This window comes from Lolium rigidum, chromosome 3 (genome assembly GCF_022539505.1).
Source record: "Lolium rigidum isolate FL_2022 chromosome 3, APGP_CSIRO_Lrig_0.1, whole genome shotgun sequence".
NCBI lineage: Eukaryota > Viridiplantae > Streptophyta > Magnoliopsida > Poales > Poaceae > Lolium > Lolium rigidum.
This window is the reverse complement of record NC_061510.1, coordinates 391,741,241-391,758,242: the sequence shown is the minus strand read 5'-3', so window position 1 is coordinate 391,758,242 and position 17,002 is coordinate 391,741,241.

The window sequence follows — 17,002 nt, the reverse complement described above, 5'->3', positions numbered from 1 at the left end:
GGATTGGGCCACTCACTCGCAATTATTTCTCTCGCATTTTACTTACTCGCATTTATTTCATCTGTTACATCAAAACCTCCTGAATACTTGTCCGTGAGCATTTACAGTGAAACCTTCATCGAGACTGCTTGTCAACACCTTCTGCTCCTCGTTGGGATCGACATTCTTACTTATCGAAGATACTACGATACACCCCCTATACTTGTGGGTCATCAAAAGGCAAGAGCAATGCTGCAAGGATGAACAAGAAGCGCAAAGAGATGTTGTTCAAGCCTGGTGATTTGGTCTGGGTACATTTTCGCAAGGATAGGTTCCCGAAGCTGCGGAAGTCTAAGTTGAAGCCGCGTGGTGCCGGTCCTTACAAAGTGCTTGCCAAGATCAATGATAATGCATACTCGATAGATCTTCCGCTTGATGAGTTTGGTGTCGGTAATTCTTTCAATGTTGCTGATTTGACACCATATGACGGAGAAGACCTTGGAGCGTCGGGGTCGACGCCTTTTGAAGGGGGGGAGATGATGAGGACATCCCTACCTCACTACTACCTCCGTCATTAGCAAATGAAGATGAACTCCGTCGTGAAGCTCAAGTCCAATGAAGTTCGGATTGGACCAATTACAAGAGCTCGTGCGAAGCTACTTAAACAACAGGTGAACTTGTTTCTAAACGGTACTTTGATTGATGAGAACTTTATACTGCCTAAGTCCTATTACTTATGTATCATCATGTATCAAGAGGAGACATGCATCGCACGAGGAGAGGAGCAGCTGGACGTGAAGACGGACATCAAGAAGGCCGTGAAGCTGGACATGGAGCTGGACATGAAGATATCTCATGGACGCGCGAGGGAGGAGCGGGAGGAATGCGCGAGAGGAGAAGAAGAAGTCCAGGCCGGTCCAGAACCCGGTCTGACCGGCCCCCTGACCGGACCGCCCGGTCCCTGGCCCGGCCGACCGGTCAGTAACCGGCCTCCAACCGGAGGAAATTTATCGTACGGAGCGAGACCGGAAACTTCGCAGCTTTTCCGCGTTTCCGACCGGTCGACCGGATCCCCGACCGGACCGCCCGGTCCACAGCCCGGCTGACCGGACCACAGACCGGATCGCCCGGTCCACAGCCCGGTCGACCGGATTCCGGACCGGACCCAGTCCGAGTCCCGTCTCGACCAGATCTATTCTCGGGTCGGTTATTTTTGTATCTTTTCGACCAGAACTCGTCCCGGACACCTATATAAGTGCCCGGGACGCCCCCTAGCTGCTTTAGACCACGTTTAAGATAAACCCTAGTTCTTAGTTGTTTGCTCTGCAAAACTATTGAATTCCCTACACCATATTGCTTGGATATTGTGTAGATCCCGTTTAAGTCTTGTGTGATCTCGTTGTTCCATTGGGAATTAGACGGTTGCAACTTACCGCTTCGTGGTCGGCGGCTACGTGCGCAAGTGTGTGGAGTTGCGAATATCTTGCGGGGTTGAGAGCTGTTGCATCCGGCGACGGGACCAATCGAGAGATCTCGTTGCGTCATACAAGTTATCATCCACTACATCGTCGTGTTTCTCCGCTGCCATCACCCCGTGATCATCATCACCACCGTTGCTTACTGAGAAGATCGGGCCACCCCATATCAGCGCGCGTGGCGGCGTCGGTAACAGCTGCTGTCGGCGGCGGTCGAAGATGGCGCATCTCCTCCGATCTGTGCTCTACCCCAACGGAGAATACCCTCATCAGCAGCATCGTTCCGCGCAAGGTGCCTCAAGCTCGAATCCAGGTCCACGGCGACGGCAAACGTCAGATCCGGCGAGCTTCGGCTCCGGTGATCCTATGCTGCAACCAAATCGGGGCCCCTACAACAATCCTCCTTCGTTTTTCACCCAGAACCCAGAGATTGAAGATCCTGCACAATCAGTGAGTATTTTTTGTGCTTTGCTGCTGTAGACTTGTGTTGGAAGTTTTTTGCTACTACCAAATTGAAGATGAATTATTTTGCTACATTGTTATGGTGATGCACATGGAATCCAGTGTCACTTCACTTGAAAAACTAGTTACTGTATTTTTGCTAATTAACAAAATTTGGTACTATTAAGTTGCTACTATGAAGCAAAAGAGGATGTAATGAATTTGAAATAGTTTCTGCTTCGAATTAAGTTGGTACTATCTGCATGTTGTGCTGCAGGAAAATGTTGTGTATGAACTAGTTGCTACTGTGTGAATTAAGTTGCTACTGTGTTAATTAAGTTGCTACTGTGTTAATACAACAAATGATATGTACCAAAACAAGTTAAAAAAATGTTTGGTAGCTGATTCAAATGTCACAATTACGTAGGTTTTGTCGCAGACAGCGTCTTTGGTGGTTTCCATCTGAACAATGACACAAATGATACTACACATGCTGCTGAAGAACCCACTGCTACGGAGAATTTTGTACCTGGACCAGGTAGCGCAATCAGTGGGAATGCTTCTATTGCAGCAGAAGAAAATGCAGAAGAAATATCATCGCAGTCTGTTGTACCTTATGTTGGCATGATCTTCGATGACCTTGAAGTTGCAAAGGAGGTGTACAATCAGTATGCATTCAAGATGGGATTCGGTATTCACATATCAAATACGAAATACAGCCAAGCACGAGGGGCGCAAAAAGATACACCGCTGAGCAGGGTCTTTGCATGTGTTCATTCAGGGAAACCTATAGTTGAAGCACAAAAGTCAGGGAAGAATGTCACGGGGGTTGCAGCGAAAGGTTTTGATACAACAGTTGATATGTGTAGCTCTAGTGCACAGAAATCTAAGGGCAAGCAAGCAGTGGAGCAGATGGATGTGAGAGATTCTAGGCAGCGAAACAAGGTGCTACGTCATGATTGCAAAGCACGCATGCTTGTTGGTAAAAGAAACAGTTCTTGGACAGTGACAGTTTTTGAAGCTGCACACACGCACCCAATGGTGTCGCAGGCTGGAAGGAGAAGGTACTATAGGTCGCATAGAAAGGTTCCTGAAGAAGATTTTCAGTTGCTGCAGACATTACACAACCAGAATATTAGTACAGCAAAAATCATGGGTGCACTTGCAGATGTACATGGTGGTGACCTGAGAGGGCTTGGTTATGTTAAGAGGGATATATCGAACATAAGAACAATGCTGCGAGAGGAAGTGACACTGAGAGACATGAATTTGACAGTTGAGTATTTTGAGAGAAGACAAGCAGAGAGCCCAGGTTTCTTTTATGCAACTCAACTCGACAAGAACAATGCAGTGAGAGCGCTCTTTTGGGTTGATGGAAGGACCGGATCATTGTACCACAAGTACAAGGACTGCGTGTTTTTTGACACGACATTTTGCACAAACAGGTACAACATGCCTTTCGCTCCAATTGTAGGAATAAATAACCACACACACACCATTGTCTTGGGATGTGCTCTGCTACCTGATGAAACAATCGAAACATTCAGATGGGGTTTTGAGAGGTGGATGATTGCAATGGATAACTTGGCTCCTGATCACATAATGACAGACCAGGATCAAGCAATGCGTACATCCATATCAAAGATATTCCCGAAAACAATCCACAGATGCTGCTTTTACCACGTGGTGAACTTAGCGAGAAGAAAACTTGGTCCAAAACTAGTGGATGGTCATCCATTTGCAGATGCGTTCTACTCGTGCATTTACGGTACCGACACAGGAGAGGAGTTTGAAATCTGCTGGCAGCACATGCTGCAAGTCCATGATATGACTGATAACACACACCTTGAAAACATGTGGGGCTGCAGGAAAACATGGGCACCGGTGTATTTCAGGCACAATTTCTTTCCATTCACAAGTACAACCGGAAGATCAGAAGGGCTGAACTCATACTTCAAAACCTTGGTTCGTCCAGGAGATTCAGTTTTCAACTTTGTCCAAGCAGATCTGAACCGTGTCGAGTCCGATGCTTGGACCGGGAGGACAACTCTGGTTTTGTAATGGAAACAACAACAGCATCACTATGGGGGAGGTTAGTAATTCTGCTAGTCATTGAAGCACTTCATAATACCTGTTGTAGCATGTAATCATTATTGTTTGTAGCAACTTGAAAGTATTAATGCAGCAACCTTTTATTGCAGACTGGAGAATTGAAAGGCAGGGGCTGCAATTCTACACCAGGGATGTCTTTGACAGGTTTCAGAAGATTTTGCAGCGCTCAACAGGATTTTATGCAGTAAGGGCAGAGGTGGATGGCCTATGTTTTGATCTGGTACCAAACCCTGGCCTAGATGTAAAAACATATCGGGTAGAAGTTGAGCCTGATAACCAAACATACACGTGTGGATGCAACCTATTTGAAATGTGTGGCCTCATTTGCCCGCACATTGTCAGGGTAATGTTTCTCCTTAATGTGCAGCAAATACCGGATAGGTACATGCTTCCAAGGTGGTCTGCAGCAGCAACAACACCTGCACCTGACCCAGGAACAAGCGGCGTCCGGTTCGGTGTTCCAGCAACGAACACGCTGAAATACAACTCCCTTTGCAGAAAAATGAATGATCTTGCATCGGATGCTTGTATTTCTGATGACATGTATGCAATGGTGTCAGACATGATCGCTGAAGCAAAGAAAGTTGTTGCTACAATGAATAGAGCAAGGATTGGTAAGCAGCAAGTTGACACTGTAAATGTTGATACACCTATACAAAATCAGGAGCAGCCTGATGTAGCACCACAAGCCTTCTGTGACATGCAAACTAGAACAATAGATATCAATTCTCTGCGAAACCCAGCAAGAGTAAAGCCGAAAGGACGCCCATCAGAGAAAGAGAAGAGGAAGAAACCGTTGATTGAGCTGCGTGACGAGGCAAATAAAAAGAGGCGGACCAAAGAAGAAGAAGGGGCCAAAACCAAAGAGAAAAGCCAGGGTTAAAAAATGCCCTTTCTGCAATGAGGAAGGCCATGCTGTGAATCAGTGTGAGTTGATGGTACTCGCAAAGGAAATGAAGGCTACGAGACTGAAGCTATAGATGCTACTATAATATATACAGAATATTATACATGTAATAATCAGAGATGGTACTATATATTTAAGATAGGACTATGTTGAAATGCTCCATGTGAAGGCATATGTTGTTACTAGATTGGGAACAAGTACAAGTAATTGCGACATTTGTAAGTTTTTAAATGCTGTTGCTTTGCTAGCAGCATAGATGTCACTGTCATTTGCATCCTCATGATTGATAAGCCAGAGAAAATGCATCTTTTTTTCACATGGTACCGAGATTTTCATGTGTAGCGTGAAAAAGTAATTGTAATGCTGCAATTATTTTTTAAAATTGTGGCTATATTTTGCAGCAGAAAGAGCATATTTATGTTAGAATGTTGGTCCAGTAAGTTCATATGTAGACAGGGAATGACAGTACAAATGTAGCAAAAAATCAGTAAGTATGAAGCAGGAAAAAAACACTTAAGTAGCAAAGAAAATACTGAAAAATTGGCATGAACATGTCTGGATAGACAATGTAAAAAGGCCATGAAGGCATTTCGCCAAAAAGAAACATCCACGGGTACGAAAACATATTATATATATTGTCTGAGCAAAACATAAGCAGCATTTTAAACATCATCCTACAGAAACATGGACAAAACAAGAATCGAGAGTGCATTATCCCGCTACAACTTGTGAAGTACATCATACACCTCTCGAAAACGTGAGACCACATAATTTTCAGGTTGCTCACATGACAAAAATTCAAAAGGCACATCTGTTTACAAGTTTTTTCTCCTAACTTGGTGCTCAACATAAGTAGTTCCCACTTCTTCACTTCTTCTTGATGAGCTCCTCCTCCATGACAGACTCTACAGCAACGTCTCCATTGTCCCTTGCTTCAATAAGACTTGCTGCGACGGCCTTCCGGTGGTCAGGGATAGCATTGTTGTCAAAATGAGCCATGACCTTTGTGTCGAAATTATCCATGAAAAGCTGCGAAAAGAATCCACAGTCGAACCTGGAAAAAAAAGATAAATATATGGATCTACCATTGTATGAACCATAATTGAACGAAAAAATGAAGAAAACACAGAAAGGTTAAAAGAAAAGATTATAATCTTTACTTACAGAGTAGTTTGCTGCGGATGATCAGGAGTGTCCAGGGTGAAATCAGTGAAGTTTGAGGTTGATAGTTTGGAATCAATAACAAGTGTGTTGAAATTAGCAAACTGGAGAAAAAAGAGATAGATTACTCTATGCTGCATGATAGCAAAGGAAGTGAAAGGCAAAAAAATAGAACAGAAATAATTGGGATGCAGCGTAATCACTTATTGGGATGTTGCTGCATAACAACTAACCAAATTCAATCCATATTGCTCCAACAGGCTGGTATCCTTTGATGATCGCATCGAATCAAATATGTGAAATTGTTTTAAAATACTGTTGATGCAGCAAACAACCCAATGACTATTTTTCACAATAGGGAAGTACAACTGCAGCAAAACAAACATGCAACATTAAGGATAGAAAAAAAAGAAGCAATCAAGCTCAACAAAAATAGGAAGTAAGTTGACAGCAATTATATTACAAGATCATCTTTTAAAACCTTAAACTTCGCGTTCACAAGCTTCAACTCTTTCATGCTACTATCCAAGTCAAATGCTGCTGGATCAACAATAAGCTTGTCCTAGAAAAACATAAATGACACATTGGAAAACCAAGAATGGCAGAACAGCAAAAATGATTTGGAAGTACTACTCACCACCATGAACTGGGTAAATGCATACTTCTTTTTCTCCCTTGGATCTTTTTGAGCAACAATCTTTGCTTCGCGGTTGAACTTCTCAACCCACACATTCATCACCTCGTTGTCAAGGTAATGACGCGGCTTGAGGTATTCAAAGAAACTTTTGTATGAACAAAAGTAGCGTCCAATCCTCACAAATTCTTTGCTGCATAAGATAAACATAACAAAAAGCAATCACCACCTGAGATGACATTAAGATCTACAAAGCAGCAAAAAAAGACAAATGCAGCACTCACTTTGTGGCAGCAAAAAAATCTAAATTAGCTACATACTACAGAAATTGGATTATATAAAAAGAGAAGGAAGAAAATTCGAGAATACTAACACTGCATAGTTCTTCGGCTGCCTCTTGAATTTACGACCATGACAAATAAACTTGTTGTACATGTCACCAGCATCTTGAGAGACCTTAATCTTTTTCATTTTGGGAGGAGTAAGATTCGACTTTGCTGCCCTTTTGTACCTGTTCTTCTTCTCATGAGTTTGAAAACCAGAAGTAGCATCTTTATCTGTTGACTCGATGGAAATAGGACCTGCAGCACAAATATAAAAAAAAAGCAAGAAGTGAATGTTACTAGTACAAAATTGAGACATGACCAACACAAAATAAGGAAAAAAACAGAAAATGCTACGAACCTGCTGTCTTGGGTTCACTCGGTGTCACAATATCAACCACCTCAACAGTTGGTACATCCTTTCCCAATACAACATGACAAGTAGGGATGGACACTAAAAAGAAAAAAATGAAAAGGTCACTTGTAATAAGACAGAAAAAACCTTTAATTGCTGCCATGAAAACCTACAAAGAAAAAAGGAAAGAGAAAAAGAAACCTTCATCAGGAGGAGTCTCTGCAGAAGGAATATCAGCAGTAGGAGTTGCTACTTCTGCATCATTGGATGTGCGAGTGGGTGTTGTGCGACCCGGGGTATCCAACTTATTCCCAACAAAAATTTCATAATCATCTGTGCCCTCTTCAAAAAGTTCCATCGATGGAGCATCGATACCCTTGGTCCATGCTGCACATCTCACTTCATCATTTGCAAACGGCAACCTCGAAGGACTATCAACAATATGGTGCTCACCAATGTCGCCTCCATCGTTGATTACGCAGATTGAGGCAAATCTGCCGCAACACCGTGTAAGGGGACTATGGGGACAATGGTTTCGTTGCTGGAACAGAGGTTCATCATCCTTTTCTTCGTCACCCTCATCATCGGTGTCATCATCCTCTCGATTCTTCCAGACTCGATATCATCCACCTCTCCGTCGACATTAGGGACAACTCCCTCTCGTAGCCGCAAGCAGCCTCCAGGAGAAAACACAACACTTGGAGCAACATCTGCTTCTTTCATGGCAGCATCAACATCATTAAACAGCGCACACAACCGTTGAGAGTGCATTCTTTTTGCCCCAACCGCAAAGTTTTTCATTGCAGCATCAAAGTCAGAGGCAAAAATAGCCTTATGCTTGTCATGCAAATGCTTGAAGCGTTCTGGAACCTGTGTTAAAAAGAAGCAATTATTAAGATCATGCATTTAGCAAAAACCTAGATAACTCGAAGACATGTTAAACCCTATAGAAGCAAGTGTTCAACAGTAATGCAGCACCTAAGGAAAGTTAGCAGTGTAAAAACTTAAAATGAAACTATAATACCGAGTTGGAAATGCTATAGTAGCAACTAGTCTATCCTAATGCAGCTACAATATAACAGTAATGCAGCACAAAAATGTAGTTACATTGAGCTAGGTTCATCCAATGTAGCACTTAAAAAATGCTATAGTAGCAAGTTGGAAAAGATGAAGTAGCAAAAAAAAAGCATTATGCAGCAAGCATATGAAGAAAATGCTAAATCTTATACCTCCATTTCCTGGCTACTAGGGAACACAAGCCATTCATTGAGCGAAGCCGATTGGTTGACTTCAACATGATGATCTTCAGGTTGTACTCCAGGCTGAGGGTCACCAAGTGCATACGGTGTTTGGGATAACTCGAGGAACTGCACACAAAAAGGTATAACAAAACAAAAAGGCAGAAATGACAAACATGGCACAAAAAGTTACGTAAAAGAAAAGAGACACGCACAGCATGTTCAAAAAAGACTTACAGGACGCCGTCCAAGGATAGTCTTGTTGTTGAGAATCAAATTATTCAGGTCATTTGAAACTGCGAATACAAAATCATCGCTCGTCACATTGCAAACTCTGGGTACGGAGTAGTTTATGACATGATTATTAGGGGGGAAGTGTAGATGGTCCATATACACAATCTGTAGACAAAAAAGGTACAATAACAAGCTAAGTGAGACAAACAAAAAACACTAATAAAAGCATGCAGAATATAAATTTAAGAGTCAGAAGTAGCAGTAACTTACCCCAAGAACAGCAAAAGGTCCTGAAATCCAGAATTCAAACTTCGAAGAACCCTCCTCAAGAACCAGTGGCTTATCTCTTTTCTTCTGGATCTTACTGACCTCTTTCATAGCCAAATCCAAGATATATTCGTCCCAAGCATAATCATGAGTCCTCCTTGGATCAACCATACTGCCTACGTACTCCATGCACAAGTGGTTGCTACAGCCTTGGATCAATAACGGTGGCTGTACAAAGCAGGTCCCATGACCTAATTATAGTATCATGGTCTCGTGTCCAAACATTCCTTCAAAACCTTGATTGCCTGTCGAATATCAGGCCTTGGATTGGTGCCCTCGTAAACATCACGCAGCGCATGGTTCTCGCTCCTCTTCGAAGAACAACGGGCCTTGGTCCGGAGCGTATGCCAAACACCTTCGTGATCATATCCTTTGTGAACAAAATCCTCTTCTTCCCAACCTTGAACTCACGCAGACTCGGGGTTGTATGCTGAGCAACATAGTCGATCAATTCATTGGGGATGATGAAAGGAGCTATGTTCAGCAAGGCTCTGAATGCGCTATTTGCTTCGATCACTTCTCTTTTCGTTCCAGTAAGTCCAGCAGCAATAGTTCGCAGCCTCTTTGCAGCGAAGCGGTTCTTCGAAGACCACTTGACATTCTGCCCAGCCTATTACAAAACATTATGAAATAAGCACACACATCAGCATTACCCTAGAAATGCCCACAAATGTATGTTTATGCAATTGAAACAAAAACAAAATTAACTACCCATCTACAAAATTACTGAAAATGAACAACATTACTGGGAACTACCAAACACATATAAAATACAAACAAGACAGAGGAAAACTCATCAATGCTAGTAATTACTGCATATGGACATAAATTTGCTGCAAATTGAACCCTAAACTACTTAATTCCCAAAACGAAAATAATAGTGGAACTACATATAGAAGCAATTGCATGTAGCAAATTTGTACCCATGTGTACAAATTGAAGTAAAAATCTCACCAACAACACTAATAACAGCATACACACATATATGAAAAATTGCTGCAATTGAAGCAATTGCACGTATTAGTCAAGAACCCTCACCTCCATTATACGAGCACAGGTTAAGCTACTTGTCGATAGCTACTCCTTGTCGAGATCTACATCAATCAAAACCAACAGCAGGATGAGGGCGCGGAAAAAAAACATGGCACAGGCTACTGCAGTCTGCAGGGGGAAAAGGATAGCCACCTTGAGGAAAGGAGGTGGAGGAGTCGTAGATCCAGACGAACTAGCTCTCGTTAGCAGCACTCACCGGCGGAGATCTCCTGCACACAAAAAGTGGAGCTAGGGTTTGGCTCGGTGGTAGCAGCAAAGAGGGAGAGGTCGATCCTGGAGAAGAAGGAGAAGAGAACGGAGGTCCGGGAGAAGGAGACGTACACGCTGGGGCTGGCGGCGCTAGATTTCGTCGGCAGCGAGAAACGGAGTAGCGGCGGCGGCGCTCGATTCGCCTGCGACACTGTCGTCGCCGAAAGCGAGAGCGTGGAGAGCGAGCGACCCGACGCGAGCGAAATGATTGCGGGGGTGCGGTCGGAACCTTGCAGCAACCCGCACACACCGCGCACACCAACCGAGACACGTGGCGCTACATAGACCGTGCGATCTAAAGAGATCCAACGGCGTTGGAGGCGGACGAAGAAACGTGCGTTCCCCCGGGGGAAGCGCAGCGTTTTCCTTTCATTTAATATACCTCTATAATAATTTCGTGAAAACATAATATAAATATAATCGTATCTAAAGTTCTTCCGGCAGCAAGAAGATCGGCGAGCTGGATGGGAAAAGACCACTAGAGGCACCGACCTTTACTTCCTACATCTTGCCACCAACGAGTTCCGAACTACTTCGTATACGGCTTTCACGGATTGGCGCATGGCGCATCTGGACCTCGTGTAGAGGGTGGGGTCCACTCGTGTGTGTCCCCGCAAACATAAAGCATGTGTAGCTTCGGGAGGCGCATCATAAAGCTCCACGCTCCCTCGGCACCAAGAGCGTCTTGGCATGGAATCTATGCCATGATCTCCGTGATGTTGGCTGAGGTGGGGAATGCCAATGCGGTTATGATTCGAAGGCCGTAACGTCAATCGATGGCTCACGTCGAGTTCCTGTCTCCCAAGTAATGACGGGACGGGGGTTTGGATGCGATGAAGACAATGCTTCACATGGTGCAATGGGGGGACGGTTCCGCGACGGGTGATGTCCCCGTCCAAACCCACACAGATGCATGTGGTCCCGGTGATTGTTGAGTTGCAGAGACGGCCTCGCCGATGTCGAGGGGCTTCAAATTTGGTTGTGCTTCTCAAGTACCGAGTCTCGATTTTATTTAATGATGAAGATTTTAGGAGTGATCTTCATTGGTTGTATCTGGCAATGAAGACCACTCTCTCGTTGAAGGCATTGCCTGGAGAGCTCGAACTTTATCCACGGAGAAAACGTAAGGGCTATTGATTAGGCAACGATATCGCTTTTTCCGTTGTTTCCTTCCAAGAGGTGTCGCTTTTAGAGATTTTTTCTTTGCAGTCTTGGGTTGTCATTGGTGGATGTGTTTGGTCGAGCTGTTACGAGTTCTTGGATTCAGATTGGAGCGGATATTGATCGGATTCCGATTCAGATATGGATATACTGAACGAAAATGGAGTAGACTCGGACCGGAAATAAAAATAGTTAGATATATGTTCTCATGGGTAGATAGTTATAGTTCTTGCAAATCTTGAGAGTGATTTAAACTTTTAATCTTGTACGTGTACTTAAGACAAAAGGAGACGCGACGCATTAAAACTTAAGCATTGGTAGAAGTTTAGAGTAAAACATAGCCGCCAACGAGTTCCAGGCTCCTCCGTCGGCGGTTTTCACGGATTGGCGGATGGTGCATCTGGACCTCTTGTAGAGGGTGGGGTCCACTCGTGTGTGTCCCCGTAAACATAAAGCATGTGTGGCTCCAGGAGGCGCGCTGTCACAAAGCTCCACGCTCCCTCGGCACCAAGAGGCGTGTTGGCATCGACATATATGGCATGATCTCCATGGTGTTGGCGGAGGTGGGGAATGTTAAGGCGCCTATGATTGGATGCGATGAAGACAATGCTTCACATGGTGTCATGAGGGGACGGTCCTGCTACTGGGTGATGTTCCCGTAAAAAACCCACGCCAAGATGCATGTAATCCCGGTGATTGTTGAGTTGCAGAGAGACAGCCTCGGGGACATGGGGGATTAGTCTCAATTTTAATGATAAAAACTTTAGTTATGATTTTATTTTGTTGTACCTGGCAATGACAATCGCTCTCTTGTTCAAGGCATTGCCTGGAGAGCTCGAATATTCCCCATGGTGAAGACTTAAGAGCTATTGATCGGGCGACGATGTTGCTTGTGAATTTGTTTCCTTCCTAGAGGAGTCGTCTTTTTTTGCCAACTGGTGCCTTCATAGGTGGATGTTTGGGTTCAGGTTTTACGAGTTCTCGGATTCATACCAGAGCAGATATTAACCGGATTCAGATTCAAATGCGGAAACCGGGCTGCTGATTCAAATCGGAAATGGGGCGAACTCAGACCGGAAACAAGAAAAATATAGTCAGATATATATTCTCATCGGTAGATAGTTATAGCTCTTGCAAATCTTGAGACAGATTTAAACTTCAAGTCTTGTGTAGTTAAGACAACAGGGACACAACACGTTAAAACTTGAGCATTGAAAGAAATTTAGAGCTAAACATGTTCATCAAATGAATTCGGTAACTAAATAACTACTAATCTTGTGAGATTAGCCTTGGTTTTTGACTTAAAACCAGATTAAGCTGACCAAAACTTGCCCGGACACAGAAAGTTACTTGTAAACCAAAAGCGTGCTTGGTCGGACTAGTCACAGTACTCGTGCACGGCGGCTGAGCTCGACATGGTTGCACACGAAAAAGAAGGCAGGAGTACGTGAAATCCGCTTTTACCATACCATATGCATACAATATGAAAGTATAGCTCATGGATATTCTAAAACTATATATTTTACATTGTTGATGTTGGTTTTTTCTCTGACCAAATCCAGAATGCAAACTCAGTGTGAACGGAGAGAGTAGGGTCCTTGGTACATGGATCGATTTGTCCATCAAATTTGTGGTTGAATTCTTCAAATGTCCATCTTTCTTTTTTTCGATAAAGGATGCTTTATTACTTTGGGAAATAATTACATCCAGCCTCTGCATAACCAGGATGCACACAGCCGTTTATATGTCTCAAGTCAAAGGTCAGAAAAAATAAAACTAGGTGAAATACATATCGAAGCTATTAATCATATGACGTCTAAGGCGTGGGTGGGGCTTTGATACATCCCAAACTTATCTATAATTTTTGATGATCCATGTTTGTTTTGTTACAATTCTTATATGTTTTATGTGTCCTTTTCCACACTTTTTAGCATTTTCTGGGACTAACCTATTAAGGCAGTGCCGCAGTGTCAGTTCCTGTTTTCTGTTGTTTTTGTGTTTCATAAAAGTTGTACATGAAAATTTCTCGGAATTGAACGAAACAAAAGCCCAGAGTCTTATTTTTCCGGGACGAAGACGGGGCCAGAAGGACACGCGTGGGAGAGCTGCCACGTGGCAGTACACAGGGCAGGCGCAGCCCCACCCTTGGCCGCGCCCGGCCCATGTACTGGCGCCTCGTCGCCTTGTTTGCACCGCCCTTCCGCCTATTTATTCCTCGTATCGGGAAAACCCCAGGGACCCGAGCCTCCATCCATGAAAAGTTCCGACGCCGCCGTCAACCGAAACCCTAGTTCGGGAGGGTTCTGCAGTCCATCCCGGCACCCTGCCGGAGAGGGAAATCACCGCCGGAGGCCTCTACATCGCCATGTCTTCATCCGAGGTGATGCGTGAGTAGTCCTCCATGGTGGAGATTATGTATTATGTTATTATGATCTTGCATGCTCTCCGTTTCTAGTAGATGCTCTAGCCAAGTAGATGCTAGCGACTCCAAGAGGGAGTATTTATGCTCGATAGTGGGTTCATGCCTCTATTTAACCATGGGAAGTGACCTTATTCACTACGGTTGTAGATGTGATGTTGCTAATAGGGAGAAAACAACGGTGTTCTATTCAAGAGTAGTTTCATCGTTTACTTTACACATTGCTTAAAGCGATAGTACGTTGCTTGCAACTTAATACTGGAGGGTGTCATGGATGCAATCCTGAAGGTGGATTATTAGTCATAGATGCAGTTGGATTACGGTCTATGTATATTGTTGTAATGCCCGCATACTTTCATAGCATGTATTCTACACCAACCATTAGCGTAGAATCTCTGTTTATCAATTGTCCATCTGTAATTTATTTACCCAGCATATTTATTTATTAGGGAGGCGCCTCTAGTGAACTGTGGACCCGGTCCTTCTTCTTTTAATTGCAATCTTCTACAACATTTTTATGTTCTGTTCTCTGTAAACAATTCTTCTTCCACACGGTTCGTTTAATCCTTTATTTTTAGCAAAACCAGTGAGCTTGACTACCTCGCTGAAAGTTGGGGACAAAGTACTTGCTTGTTTGTGTGCAGGTCTCCACGTTGCTGCTGACGCCGGCCGTGCGCCCTGCCACGAGTTGGTTCGCAACATCTCGGGAGAGAACGTTTTTCTCCTACTGGTCGATAAACCTTAGTTTCTTAGTGAGGGAAAACTTCCTGTTGTGCTCATCATACCTTCCTCTTGGGGTTCCACTCAACGTTGCGCATAAATTCTCCTTCATCAACTCCGGGCCCAGCAAGACTTTTTCTGGCGCCGTTGCCGGGGAGAAAAGCATCTCTTCTGCGAGGGGAGTCTCTCACTCTTAACTCTTTTACTTTGTTATTGTTTTGCTTGCATATTTTATTTTTATCTTGTTTGCATTCTATATCGAAAATCCAAAAAAATTAGTATAGCTTTTATTTCTGTTGCTTGCATTATTTTTATTAAATGACTACTCCTGAGAATACTAAGTTGTGTGATTTTACTAGCACCAACAACAATGATTTTATTTGCACAACCACTGCTTCACCTGCTCCTGGAGCAGCTTTTTATGAGATTAAGCCTGCCTTGTTGAAGTTATGAAAGAGCAATTTTGTGGTGTTAGTACTGATGATGATGCTTCTCACCTCAATAATTTTGTTGAGCTATGTGAGATGCAAAAATATAAGGATGTAGATGGTGATATTATTAAGTCGAAATTGTTTCCTTTCTCATTAAGAGGTAGAGCTAAGGAGTGGTTGCTATCTTTGCCTAGAAATAGTATTGATTCTTGGGTTAAATGCAAAGATGTTTTTATTGGAAAATATTATCGTCCTACTAAAATTATATCTTTGAGAAGTGATATTATGAAGTTTAGATAATTTGACACTGAGCATGTTGCCCAAGCCTGGGAAAGAATGAAATCTTTGGTTAAAAATTGTCCCACTCATGGACTGACTACTTGGATGATTATTCAAACTTTCTATGCAGGACTAAATTTTTCTTCAATGAACTTATTGGATTCAGCTGCTGGAGGCACTTTTATGTCTATGACCCTTGGGGCGGCTACAAAACTTCTGGACAATATGATGGTAAATTATTCAGAGTGGCATACCGAGAGAGCTCCACAAGGTAAAATGGTAAATTCTGTTGAGGAAACTTCTACTTTGAGTGATAAGATTGATGCTATTATGTCTATGTTTGCAAATAATAATGCTCCTATGGATCCAAACAATATTCCTTTGGCCTCTTTGGTTGCTCAAGAAGAAAATGTAGATGTGAATTTTATTAAGAGCAACAATTTTAATAATAATGCCTATAGGAATAATTTTGGTAGCAATAATTATAGGCCATATCCTCCCAATAATGGAAGTGGTTTTAGTAACTCTTATGGTAATTCTTATAACAGCAATAGGAGTGCTCCCTCTGAACTTGAGGGTATGCTCAAAGATTTTATTAGTAAACAAACTGCTTTTAATAAATCTGTGGAGGAAAAATTTAGCAAAATAGATGCTCTTGTTTCTAAAGTGGATAGCCTTGCTCTTGATGTTGATCTTCTTAAATTAAAGGTTGTTCCTCATGATAATACTGAGAATAAAACTTTTGCTCAAGCAAATGATATTCAAGTTAGAATTGATGACAATATGAGGTTGTTAGCTGAATTGCAACCTAGGTGGGAAAGAGAAGATGAGATGGCTAGAGAAAATAATTTAGCCAAGGTTTACACAATCACCACCAATAGTAATACTGAACCTTTGAATGCTAGCAAACCTCCTACTACTACTAGCAAAATCGATGGCGGATCGGGAGGGGCGGCTCCACCATAGGGCGTTGCAGAGCTCCGTTTCCATGGGCATCGCCGGAAGGGCCTCGCCCCATGGGGTGCTGCAAGGGGCCGGTCTCCATGGCGCGCCGCCGGGAGTCCGCCCATATCCACCGCTCGCTACAGGGGCCACCGCTTGCTGCTGGGGCACGACTCCATGGCGCGCCGCCGGGAGGATGGCCATCTCCACCGCGCGCTGCCGGGAAGGACCTCGACCTCACCGCGCCGGTTGCCCTCTCTGCCATGGTTCCCACAAGTTCTTCTGGTAAATTTTTTGAGCTGGGATGTACTTTTTTGGTCTTTTTTACATCTAGAATAATGACGCCAGTGGATGTAATTTATTTCTTTTTTCTACATCGAGGATCTTCTTTTTTTCCCTTTTCTACATTTAGAATCTTGAAAATAGTAGGTTTCTCCATATATAGATGTAATATTAGTATGTTCCCCCAATATCTAGATGTATTTTTTCCTTTTTCTACATTCCATTGCTGCTAATTTCTACAGAAAAAGAATGCGGTGGCATCCCCTTTTATTTTTCAGTT